Source organism: Stomoxys calcitrans, chromosome 1 (assembly GCF_963082655.1).
Source record: "Stomoxys calcitrans chromosome 1, idStoCalc2.1, whole genome shotgun sequence".
In the NCBI taxonomy this organism is placed as follows: domain Eukaryota; kingdom Metazoa; phylum Arthropoda; class Insecta; order Diptera; family Muscidae; genus Stomoxys; species Stomoxys calcitrans.
In genome coordinates, this window is record NC_081552.1 from 201,873,816 (window position 1) to 201,886,824 (window position 13,009).

The 13,009-nt window shown below is 42.8% G+C and overlaps 1 protein-coding gene across 3 annotated transcripts in view; it reads right to left on the bottom strand.

Annotated features, from left to right (window-relative positions):
- Window positions 1–12,706, bottom strand: part of LOC106091151 (uncharacterized) — a 613,012-nt gene extending 600,306 nt beyond the window's left edge. For all 3 annotated transcript variants that reach the window (XM_059361085.1, XM_059361084.1, XM_059361086.1), the window contains exon 1: window positions 12,316–12,706. The gene's annotated coding sequence lies outside the window, so the exon portion shown is untranslated. The remainder of the gene's footprint in view (window positions 1–12,315) is intronic.
- Between the last annotated feature and the right edge of the window lie 303 nt (window positions 12,707–13,009).

The window sequence follows — 13,009 nt, forward strand, 5'->3', positions numbered from 1 at the left end:
TAGGTCTGACAACTGCAGTATATACCCAGTGCATGACACGCGGTCTAAACCTCCAACTTTTGCCAATGGCTCTCTTGCAGGTGTATAGGTCACCTTTCTTGCCCTTTCCACAATGTTGGATTTGAAGTTCAATTCCCAGGTATTTTGCGCTTTCTATAAATGGAACATTCTCTCCACCCAAGGAGACAGGTTTCACTGTACTCAACTTGTATCTCCTGCTGAAAAGAACTACTTCTGTCTTGCACGGATTTATACCTAGACCACTTTCGGTACCGCCGAAGAACCAGCAATCCCATGGCAGCCGGTTGTACGCACCGGATTGACCCGATGGTACATGTTCATCCTTTCTTCGTCATGGAAGATGCACTTCTGATCCTTGCCGGGATTGAAAAGAACCCCGGACCCTGGTTCTAATCGGTTTGCCAGAATCGCCTCCATCATCGGTCGGTGTAACCGATGCATGGGGTGGGTACATTTCCGAACTAGCTCTGATCATACGTCACCACTGAGTATAGTCACACTGAGTATGTTGCAAAGTGCTGTGCAAACATAGACAGCAGTGGGTCACCAGCGCAGTCGACGTGGTCTGCGGCGTCCTCGTCTTCGGACTATTTGGGCCCTCCGACCCCTTCCGTTCGGTAATATATGCAACAGCAGCATCCCAGCCACACTATTGCCAGGCCAGTGTGTCTCTCTTGCAATGGTCTGCGAGCCAAAATCGGAAAATCAAGAAGGCAAAGCTGACCGACACCAGAAACCTGCATAGTTGTCACGGATAAAATACAAGTGCTACGCATAGATCGCATAAGGGGTGGAGTTGGAAGATTGGCCTGCGTGATACACCATTCCGTGCAGTATAGACCAGTCACGAGTGCACCTGGCGCTAGTGATCCCAACATGGAGTGCATGGGGATACCAGTCAGGTCCGGTACTGCCGAGACTGAGTACATACCGCCGGTTGGTAGTTGTGACCCAGTTAATGGCCAAACCTACAAGCCCTACATAAGTGGCCTACTGTTTGGCCATAAATGTCGGCTTCTAGGAGACTTTAATGCGCATCATATCATTTCCCCCTAGGTAACGACCAGTGGGGCATAGATTTAGCAGAACAGATTGAAGGTTTCCGGTTTTACACGCTGAATCAGGATGTCCCCACTAGCATTACGAGGAGATGCAGCAGATTGCCAGATATTTCCAATGCATCCCCTAATCTCCTGAGTGACGTATGATGGCAAGCTGTCATTTCTTTGGGATCAGAATAATTGTCGCCATCGACAAACCAGCCAGATTTATAACATCTGAGCGCCGCACGATTATCAATGAGATTGGACCAAATTCGACACGGACATTGAGAGGTCTTCTCAAAACAAGTCATTGTTCAATTTTGTAGACCACACTATTGGTGGTTTTTGGTAGCCATATTCAAATATAGAAAGATCTGAACTATATACGACACGGATGTCGTAAAGCCTAACATTACTCACTGTGTTAAATTTCAGCGAAATCGGATTATATAGCAGCTTTCGGTCCATATAACAGCTTTATCCAAATCTGAACCGATCTGGGCCAAATTGAAGAAGGATGTCCTAGGGCCTTACACAACTTACTGTCTAAAATAAAGGAAAAATTGGACAATAAATGCCCCTTTTTTGGCCCAAAACCCTAAATCGAGAGATCGATCTATATGGCAGCTATATCCAAATCCAAACCGATTTGGGCCAAATTGTAAAAAAAATGTCGAAGAGTCTAACGCAACTCACTGTCCCAAATTTCAACGAGATCGGACAATAAATGGCCTGGACCCCACTAAACCCAGAATAAGCGAGCTGAATCTGGAAATAAACATGGTATGACCTCTGAGTATAACCTCCGGCTTTATAACCTCTGGGCGCCGGACGTTAATCAATGAGAAGAAGGCCGAATGGGTCGGCTTCAATAAGGTACACCAATCGCCGCTTTAGTGAACTGGCACCCCTACTCAAATGTGCCGGACGTTTATCAATCAGAAGAAGGCCGATTGGACTGGTCTCAGAGTGTACACCCAACTAAACCCCGAATCAGCGAGCTGAATCTGGAAATAAATATGGTATGACCTCTGAGTTAAACCTGCGGCTTTGTAATCTCTGGGCGCCGGATGTTGATCAATGAGAATGACGAATATCAATCAGATGAAGGACGATTGGCCGGGTCTCTCGATTACGCTTGTTCGGTTTCTAGAAGCATTAGTTTTGCTGGTTTGACGGTGTTTGTTTGTGTGTTCCTTATAGACTCAGAAGCGGTTTTCTTCAAATGTTCACTGATGGTGCACAATGATCTCGTGGTGAAAAAAGGGTACTACATTTTTTGATATCTGAAGGGGGAGCGGACCCTCCCCCTTACCCTAATTTTCAGAAACGCCAGATCTCGGAGCTGGGTGGTGCGATTTAAGCGAAATTTTGTGTGCTCCTTTATAGTAACCTACAAAAAAAATTTCGTATCCAAATTTCGGATGGGGTACCTAGGGGGGCGTCCCACCCCAAAACCTACCAAATATATATATGCACCAATAACGACAATATGGGACTCAAATGAAAGGTATTTTAAATTAGAAAACGTATCTGATATCCAATTATAGGACCAAGTATTTGGGGGACCACCCCAACCCCCAAAACACCCCTAAATCGGACATATTTACCGACCATTGCAATATGGGACTCAAATGTATGTGAGAGTAAAATTCGAATCTGATATCAAAATTTGGGACAAAGTTTCTGGTCTGGGACTAATTTACAGACCATGGCAATATGGGGCTTAAAAAAATGGTATTTAAGTGTAGAATACGAATTTGATATCCAGATGTGGGACCACGTGTTTGGGGGGACGCCCATCCCCGAGAACATCTCCCAAGGAAGACAAATTTACGACCATAGCAATATGGGGCTCAAATGAAAGGTCTTAGGAAGCAAAGCACGTATCTGATATCAATCTTCGGGAAAAGTGTTCATGGGGCCAACCCACCCCCATAACACTACCCAAATAGGAAGTATTTGCTACCCATTGCAATATGAGGCTCAAATAAGAGGTATTTTTGAGTAGAACATGAATTTGATATATATTTTCAAAGCCAAATCACTGAGTGGCCGCCCCATCGCCCAAAACACCCCCCAAACCAGTCTTGTTTGCCGACTATGGAAAAATGGAGCTCAAATGAAGGGTATTTGGGAGTAGACCATTAATCTGACATTAACATTCGGGACCAACTGTCTAGGGGACGTCCCACTACCATAACAACCCTTAAGTAGGACGTATTTGCTCATCAACACAATTTGGGTCTTCAAGACAGTGGAGCTCGATATTCATAGTTTTTAGGGCCCCTACTCCAAACCGGACATATTTGCTGGCTTTTTCAGTAAGGGTTTTAAGTAAAAGGTATTTGAGATTAGAAAACGAATTTGATATCCAATTTTGAGGCCAATGGCAATATGGGGTTCAAGTATATGAGAATAGAGCACATTTTCCGGGCTTAGTGCTTGGGGGACCATCCCAATCCCCACAATACCCCTAAATCGGGGGCATATTTACCGACCATGTCAATGTGAAGCTTAAATGAAAGGAATTCGGGGTAGAGCAAGAATTTATACCCACTTTCGGGAACAATTTTCTGGGGGTCTACCTCTTTCCCAAAATACCCCACAAACAGTTATTTTTTACTGACCATCGCAATATTGGGCCTAAAAAAAAGGTATTTGGGAGTAGAATACCTTATTTGATATCCAAATGTAGGACCATGGATTTAAGGCATCACCCCTTCCCCAAAATTGGAAATTTTTGTTCCATATAAAGTAAAACAAGGCGCAGCGGAGCGGGCCCGTTCCAGCTAGTGTAGAATAAAATTATGCCCTTCAACTAAATTGAGTTTGTATAAATTTTTTGCAGAACCCATGGCGGTGGGTTCGCAAGATTCGGCCCGGCCGAACTTAGCATGCTTTTGCCTGTCCATATTAAGTTTGATTAGAATAAGGAACTGTGCTATTAGAAGTCCATGCGGAAACTTTGTTATGCATAATTGAATTTGTGCCGGTTTTAATCGGATTTACCATCTGCACTAACTTGAGCACCAACATTTGCGTATACTCACATTTTCCATGTGCCAGTATGCAGGAATGCACATCATTACCATATTTCTTTAATAGAATTTTCTGTGCTTACACTCCCACGTACACTTCAGCCTTGATGTGGTAGTTAAGCCATTACAATTTTCATTTCAAACAGAAAATTTTCGTCCTGTTCCTATTTCTCAGACGAGAGCTCTATAATGACATCCGCAGCTTTGCAAAAGATTTGATGGTGTGTTTTTTGAAGCAGCATTTATTTCACCTTGGAAGAGGAAAAATCATCTGCACCTATTATTTACCCTCTCCAAAGCGAGGTAAACAGTGATCAAAAGCGTTAAGAAAATTAAAACGCATAGGTTAGGATTTACCAGCATGTTGTCAATGATATTCAGCTGGCAACTGTCGCCATTGTTAGCAAGTCCGCCTATGACGTCCTACGCCTAGGTTCGAATCCTGGTGGGAACATCCGAAAAGAAAAAAAATTGTGAGGTTTTTGTACCCACGAAGGTGACATTTGTGAGGTACTGTGTTCTGTTGTGGCCATGCCGAACTTTGGTTACCCCCCCACCATGGATATATTCATGGTTATATGGACTGGTCTTGATCATTTTGGATTCGGGAGCTGAGATCTCTTATAAAGGGTAATTTTTTAAGAGTTTAGGAAAGTTTTTCAAAAAAAGCTTGACCGTGACTGCAGCTCAAATTGTCCATCTGCTTAGTAAAGTATCGGCATATTATTTCCAACATTTCGGTCGGTACCTCACGAATAAATCTTTCAATGTTGTCTTCCAATGCGTCAATTGAAGCCATCTTGAAGCTTGTCTGTATAGACATGAGCTTTAACATAGCCCCACAAACATTAGTCTCTATGAGTAAAATCTCACGATCTAGGCGGCCAATTGACCGGTCCCGTTAAATACAATGTTTACCGAATTCGCCTGTCCATAAGTCAATTGTTGTGAGTGCTGTGTGGCATATGGCATCGTTTTGTTGAAACCACATGTCATACAAGTCAAGCTCTTGCATTTTAGGCAAAAAAAGGTAGCGCTCACCATTCAAAGTTATGTCACTATTCGCACCATCTTTGAAGAAGTACGGTCCAATGATGACACGAGCACATAAACCACAACAAACTGTGACTTTATACCCGCCACCATAGAATGGGGATATACTAATCTAGTCATTCCGTTTGTAGCATCTCGAAATATTCGCCTAAGACCCCATAAAGTATATATACTCTTGATCGTCTCGACGTTCTGAGTCGATATAGCTCCCATATAAACCGATCTCCCGAATTGACTTCTTGAGCCCCTGGAAGTCGCAACTTTTGTCCGATTTGGCTGAAATTTTGCGTATATTGTTCTGTTATGACTTCAAAGAACTATGCCATGTACGATCGAAATCGGTCAATAACCTGATAACGCACCCATATAAACCGGTCTATCGATTTGACTTCTTGAGCACATAAAAGCCTCAAATTTTCTTCGATTTGGCTGATTTGTTGCATGTAGTGTTCCGTTATAACTTCCAACAAGTGTGCCAAATGCGGTCCAAATCAGTCTATAACCTGATATAGCTCCTAAGTACACGGATCTCTCGATCATCCTTGTTCGGTTCCTAGAAGTTTTAATTATTGCTGGTTTGACAGAAGTTTGGTATGTAGAATAAAACAAGTAAAAAGGCGTTTAGTCAGGTCGGGCCGAACTACTTCGGTTATATATGCCCACCACCTCGGTTATATATGTAAACCACATTTTGTCATAATCTGCATACTTTATGCCCCAAAGCAGCTACATCGAAATATGATCCGGTTTGGAGCAAATTCGGCACGGACGTTGAGTGCTGCATGTCATTGTTCAATATTGTAGAACAAAATAGTGTTTTTTTTGATAGCTATGTCCAAAAATACACCGATCTAAACCATACACGGATGACGAAAAGCCTAACATAAGTCACTGTGTCAAATTTCAGCGAAATCCAATTATAAATGCGCCTTTTAGGGGGCTGAGACTTTAAATCGAGAGATCGGTTTATACGGCAGCTATATCCAAATTTTGACCGATCTGGGCCAAATTTAAGAAGAGCGTCGAAGGGCCTAACACAACTCGCTGTCCCAAATTTCAGCGAGATCGGGCAATAAATGCGTCTTTTATGGGCCCAAGACCTTAAATCGAGAGATCGGTCTATATGGCAGCTATATCCAAATCTGGACCGATCTGAGCCAAATTGAAGAAGGATGTTCAAGGGCCTAAGACAACTCACTGTCCTAAATTTTGGCAACATCCAACAATAAATGAACCTTTTATGAGCCCAAAAAATTTAATCGGGAGATTGGTATATATGGCAGCCTTATCCAAATCTGGACCGATCTGTGCCAAATTTAAGAAGGCTATCGAAAGACCTAACACAACTCACTATCCCAAATTTTGGCAAAATCGGACAATGAATAGTCAATCGCATAGTATTTGCACCCTCCAAAGGCTCAAGAAGTCAAGACCCCAAATCGATTTATATGACAGCTATATCAGGCTAGGCATCGATTGCATCCGTACTTGGCACAGTTGTTGGAAATCATAACAAAACATCTCATGCAAAATTTTAGCCAAAAGAATTGCGTCCTCTAGTGGCTCAAGAAGTCAAAATCCCAGATAGGTTTATACGGCAGCTATATCAGGTTGTGGACCGATTGGAACCATACTTTGCACAGTTCTTGAAAGTTATAATGAAACAAGTCATGCAAAATATCAGTCAAATCGGATAGAAATTGCGTCCTCTAGAGGCTCAAGAAGCCAAGACCACAGATCGGTTTATATGACAGTTATATCGGGTTAAGAACCGATTTCATACGGTTGTTGGAAATTATAAAAAAAACAACTCATGCAAAATTTCAGCCAAATTTCCACAATTTTGGTCACATCTCTACAAAATGAAGCACACCGTGTTTTATGTGGCGTCTTAATATCTGTGCGAAATTTCAATAAAATCGGTCCTGATTTAGATATTTCTTTTTTTTTGTAATTGGCTATGACAGAATATTTGTTCCTCTAGCCGAACGTAGAGTAGCGTTCCAAGCGCCTCGATCTTCTGCGCTCATTCTAAAATCTCTGACACCATGTTTTGAGGTGTCTCCCACCACTTGATTTTTCCATCCGGCTTTTGGTCTTCCCGTTTTGCGAGTACCACTGGGTTTGCCTTGAAAAGACTTCTTTGCTTGAACTTCTTCATCCATTCTGACAACATGACCTAGCCAACGCAGCCGTTGTATTTTGTGGTTCATACGTCGCCTATATTCTCCATTAACGCAAACTGGTCCATATATTTTATGAAGAATCTTTCTCTCAAATACTCCAAGTACTGCCTCATCTGCTTTCACAAGTACCCTTGCTTCAGAGCCATATAACAGCATGGGTAGTAGCAGTGTCTTGTATAGTGTAATCTTCGTCGGCCGAGAGGTGACCTTGTTTCTAAACTGCTTACTTAGTCCAAAGTAGCATCTGTTTGCCCGTATTATTCTTTGCTTAATCTCAAAACTGGTGTCATTCGTTTCGGTTACGGCGGTGCCGAGGTAGATAAAGTTACTGACTGTCTCAAAGTTGTGGTTCCCAACTTTCTCCATTTTCTTTATCTGCTCGGTTGTGCAAGGCTTGGCTTTTTTAGGAGTTGAAACCATCCATTTCGTCTTATCTCCATTTACTGCCAGACCCATTTTCACTGCCAGACCCATTTTCTTTCATAGGCTTCAGTTACTACTTCCGGTGACCGACCTATGATGTCGATGTCGTCGGCCTAGGCGAGTAGCATGTGCTCTCTTGTGATTAGTGTGCCATATCTATGCACATCTGCATCTCATATAATCTTCACCAGCAGGATATTAAAGAGATCACACGATAGGCTGTCTCTTTGTCTGAAACCTCGTTTGGTATTGAATGGTTCGGAGAGATTCTTTCCTATTCTTACTGAGTCTTATTAATATTGCCAGGATACCAAACTCAGACATGGCTTGAAATACCTTTGAACTTAAAGGAGTATCGAAGGCGGCTTTGTAGTAAACAAAGAGATTGTAGGTAGGTTGATTTGTCCTTCTCGGATCTTTCCCAGAATTTGGCGTAGTGTGAATATCTGGTCCAGAGTGGATTTACCAGGTCTAAAGCCGCATTGATAGGGCCCAATTATCTCATTGACTTTAGGTTTTAATCTTTCACGCAGTACGCTCGAGAGTATCATGTATGCGATGGGGAGGTGACTAATTCCTCTGTAGTTGGCACATTCCGTCTCGTCTCCTTTTTTGTGTACGGGACATAGTATGCTGAGGTTCCAATCATCAGGTATGCGTTCTTCTAGCCAGTTTGCGCAGATAAGCTGATGCATAAGCCTTTTCTGCATGTCGCCTCCGGTCTTAAAAAAGTTCAGCAGTTAACCCGTCGGCTCCTGCTGCCTAGTTGTTCTTTAGTCGGGTCATTGCTACTTGCACCTCATTCTGACTAGGAGGTTAACATTCTATAACATCATGAGGGATTGGTTCTGCGGTATCCTCTTCGCCGCCAACGTCGGACACTAGCAGTTGGGTAAAATGTTCTTTCCATATCCTCAGCATGTTATCTGTGTCAATTACCAGATTTCCTTCATTTTCTCTGCAGGAGGATGTGCCTGCACCAAAGCCATCGGTTTGATGTTTAATGCTTTGGTAGAATTTTCGGACTTTATTCTGACTCCAGTACATCTCAATTTGCTCGCACTCTCGTCTTTCCATTTCCTTTTTCTTTCTGCGGAATAGACGTTTCTCCTCTCTCCTTTTCTTTCGTTACCTCTCCTTCATCTGGGCATTGCTACTGATTACAGGGTTGCTCTATATGCCGCATTCTTGGCTTCAGTAGCATCTCGACATTCCTGGTCGTACCATGGGTTTCTTGAAGGAGGCTTCCGGTACCCAAGTACCGATTTAGCGGCATTTTCCATGGATTGGGCAATAGTTTGCCACTGCGCCATTATATCAACGGAACAAGGAGTGCTTTCATCAAGCAATTGGGTCAGTTGAGTGGAGTATGCCGTTGCCATCTATTGTGTTTGCAGCGTTTCATTGGCCAACTTCCATGCAGTGTCAGATCGTACTTTCCTCGCCGTGTTCAATGATCCGAATCTATATTCGCTTCACGGATCGATCGTACATCTAACACGCTGGATGAATGACTTCCATCTATCACAACGTGATCAATTTGGTTTCTCGTGTTTTGATAGGGTGACAGCCATGTGGCTTTGTGAATATTTTTATGTTAACTACCATGTTTTTTGCCGCGGCGAAATCTATCAGCCTCAACCCATTACTGGACGTTTTCTCGTGAGGGCTAAACTTTCCGACTGTTGGACCAAAAATGTCGTTCCTCCCAGAACGATTTTAATATCATTGGGCGGGGCAGCGGTCATATTCTCTCTCTAGGCGCTCGTAGAAAATATCCTTGGTCTGTTCGTCTTTATCTTCCGTCGGGGCATGGGCACAAATAAGGCTGATATTGAAGAATTTATGCTTTTATGCGGATTGTGGCTAGCCTCTCATCCACCGGAGTAATGCTGGAGACAAGGGGTTTCAGTCTCCGACTAACCACAAATCCACAGCCAAATTCATGCCTCGTGTTATGGCAGCTATAGTTCGTCATTGTTTGGTGTTGTAATTAAGCCATTCCCAGTCCACCGCACTTCCTGTAAAGCGGTAATATCTGCCTTGTACTTCTCTAATACTTCCGCCAGCGTGTATACTGTTCCTTCTCTATAAAGAGTGCGGACATTCCAGGTGCATATCCGAAAATCATGGTCCATTTTTCGTTTGCGTGGGTCGTCAATGTTGGGGGGGGGGGTTCGTTTTTACTATTCCTTTGTTTCTCATAGCAGTTCTCATAGTTTTCTGGGGGCGGGTTACTGGCCCAGCGACCCAACCGCTTGGGTTTTGTGGGATTTCACACGTATCCCTCGTTGTGGCGAGCCCCGCTTGCTCCAAGATCCGATGCTCGCCTTCAGCCGCCCCTAACCTGGGAACAGACGCTGATGTTGGGCATTGGTTATTTGAAGGCGCCAATAACTCGCCTTGTCATCTCGAGTATCATTGACACTCAGTATTTCATTAAGAGCCAGTGCCACCTGACTCCTCACTGAGACTCTCCTCTCGAAAATCGCTGACTGCCCGCGGCCGCATTTGCAGCTACTCCGCATAAAAACGGAGCTTTCCACCATCCGCAACCTGTGGATGCGCCCGGTAGCTTTCAGCTAAGCTTCCCGTGATAACGATGGACACCACACTAGACGGAGCTCAAAGTTCCAGCGTGTGGTGTGCTCATAGTTATCCCGTATCAGCCGGGTTTAGATACACGGTTTTATTCCGTACTTCCAGAGGTGTGCAAAATTAAAGTCTGACAAGCCTTGGAGATGAGTTCCACATATTAAAATAAGTACTTAGACTATGTGGTGTAGGGTATTATATAGTCGGCACCGCCCGACTTTTGCCTTTCCTTAGTGGTTTTTGCTGAATTTTGCTTGCCATTTTAAGCACTGTGCCAACAACAGCTCAGAATTCCTATGTATGTATATAGGTGTACGTATGTTTTGTACAAACAAACACCCCCGTAGCACCTACACATGCTTTGAACGCTAAAAATTCCTTATTCACTTACACACACACACACATACACACTAATCTATCTAAGGGTAACAATGATAGTCCTCGCATAATGGTGATGATAATGACGATACATAATTCTTGGATTTGTCTTCTTTTTTCGACAAACAAAACAATAAAACAGAGGAATGGTGGCCATGTACTCTCCTATGTATGCTGCAAAAAAAAACAAAACAAAACAAAAACGAATACTCATAAACTTTGGCCATGACAAAGTCGTTGGTGACGACAACAGTATGGCAACACGATGCATTTGTTTTGCGTAGGTGTCTGCAAGAGAGTGCCAATGTGTGGGTGTGTGTAGGAGCGAAAGCACCGGCAGTGTTGTAAAGTGTTCGTTACAAACAAACTGTAAAGCAAAAAAAAAAAAAAAAAAAAAAAAAACGACCATATACTCAAGGTCAGATATCTGCATAACTGTCGGCCTCCTTCGTGTGTGGGTTTGTGTATGTGGGTGGGTGCAAGTGCTGACTATGCACTACAGTAAGTAACACCAAGGGCTTATCATGCATGCATGCATGCATGTACGACGTACTGTCAATCACTCTCTACACCTGTATGGGATGTAATGTGTGGCGCCCTCACTGCTCACTTCTACGTCAGCTCACTGTGCTCGCTGTGCTCGCAACCATTGATGGTGGGCCTCTGCCAGTGTGGGTATAAGCGTGTGTGTTCATGCATAATTAAGCTTATTATGATGATATTATCATAACGTGGTGATGATTTGTATTTGTTGCCATGTGCAGGGTGCTGTTGCTGGTGCTGGTGCTTGTGCTAGATGGTGACGCTCTGCTGCGGCTGTTGGCGAAGGGTGGTGAAAGTGAAAGTGTTTAATTGTTAAATTATGGCCTCTTTAGTTTGGTTTCACTGCTAGTCCTACATTATTTGCTTCATTTTTTTTCCACGACTCCCCCTGCTTGCTGTTGTCTTATTGATGGCTAAAACAAAAGGAACAACAACAACAAAAAGTGCGTTGTGCTATTTTTATGACGTATGTAAGCATTGGTAGTAAGCGCGCCAAGGCAAGGGTAAGAGGACTTTCAAAAAAGTTTCGTTTCTTGGGTCGTTCAATGTTTCGTTGGCAGCCCAAACACACACACACATAGACAGCGACCCTAGCAAACGAAGTCAAAGAACCAGCACACAACCCAAGCGCCACACACATATCTACGTATAAAAGTTTGTTAACACGAAAGCACAGGCACGCAGGGAGATGATAGCCCAAAAAAATAGCAACAATAACAACAACATAAACGTCCTTAGCCTTATTTTGTTTTAAAACACATACACACACATAGACTCTCAAGCATTGGCGAATACACCAACAACGGCACAATTTCACAAAAAACACACGCATACACTGAGACATTTCGCCATTCCCTATGCCGCCCTAAAGCTGTAGACCTACTGGTGGAATTTGTTGTCATTGCTGTTGATGTTTGCTGTTGGTGTTGTGGCTGGCTCTTTAAACAGGAGCACATTATGCAATCTTTGCTTTAAAAACGGCCATAATCCTCAAAATTAAAGATACTTTCATGAACTAGTTTTCTCACTTACTTTACTTTGCTTATGGCTTAGCTGAATTCCACATTCTTACATTAAAATATCCTTTACAACATTTTCGATTACACCAACTTTACAGCACAATTTTTATACGTATTTTCTTAATTTTTTTGATTTTTATTTCTGCAGCAGAATTTTTTCTCCTTTCGCACTTTTTACAGATTTTCGCTTTCACTTTCATTGATTTTCGAGCAAAAGGAATTCGCCTGTTTTTTTACAGCGTTTGTTTTTCTTTTTCTTTCTCTATTTTGATGATTTTCGCCAGAAAACAAAATTTCACTTTCGCTTAGAATTCGATTTGCAAAACATTTCCTCGCACACACACAACTCACAGACGCACTCACATAACTTTTCACTTTTCATACACCAAAATGTGGGGTTTTTCCTTTTTTTTTTTTTTTTTTGGGGGGGGGGGGGAATCTTTAAATATTCCACTTGTAATTTGTTTGAATGAATTTTTTCTTCCCTCAAATATTAGATTTTGTATTTTTTCTGGTTTGCAAGTGACTTCAACACACTTCAAGTTTTATAATTTCCACTACCGCCGAGTACGCGTTGGTTGGCAAACACGCGCAGCCTTGTTCACACGTTAACCATCGAAACTCAACTAACTGATGATTCTGCAAATATGTGTTAAGTACCTTCCGCCACATCCGAATGAAGCTGCCAATGCTTTGGGGGGCTCCAT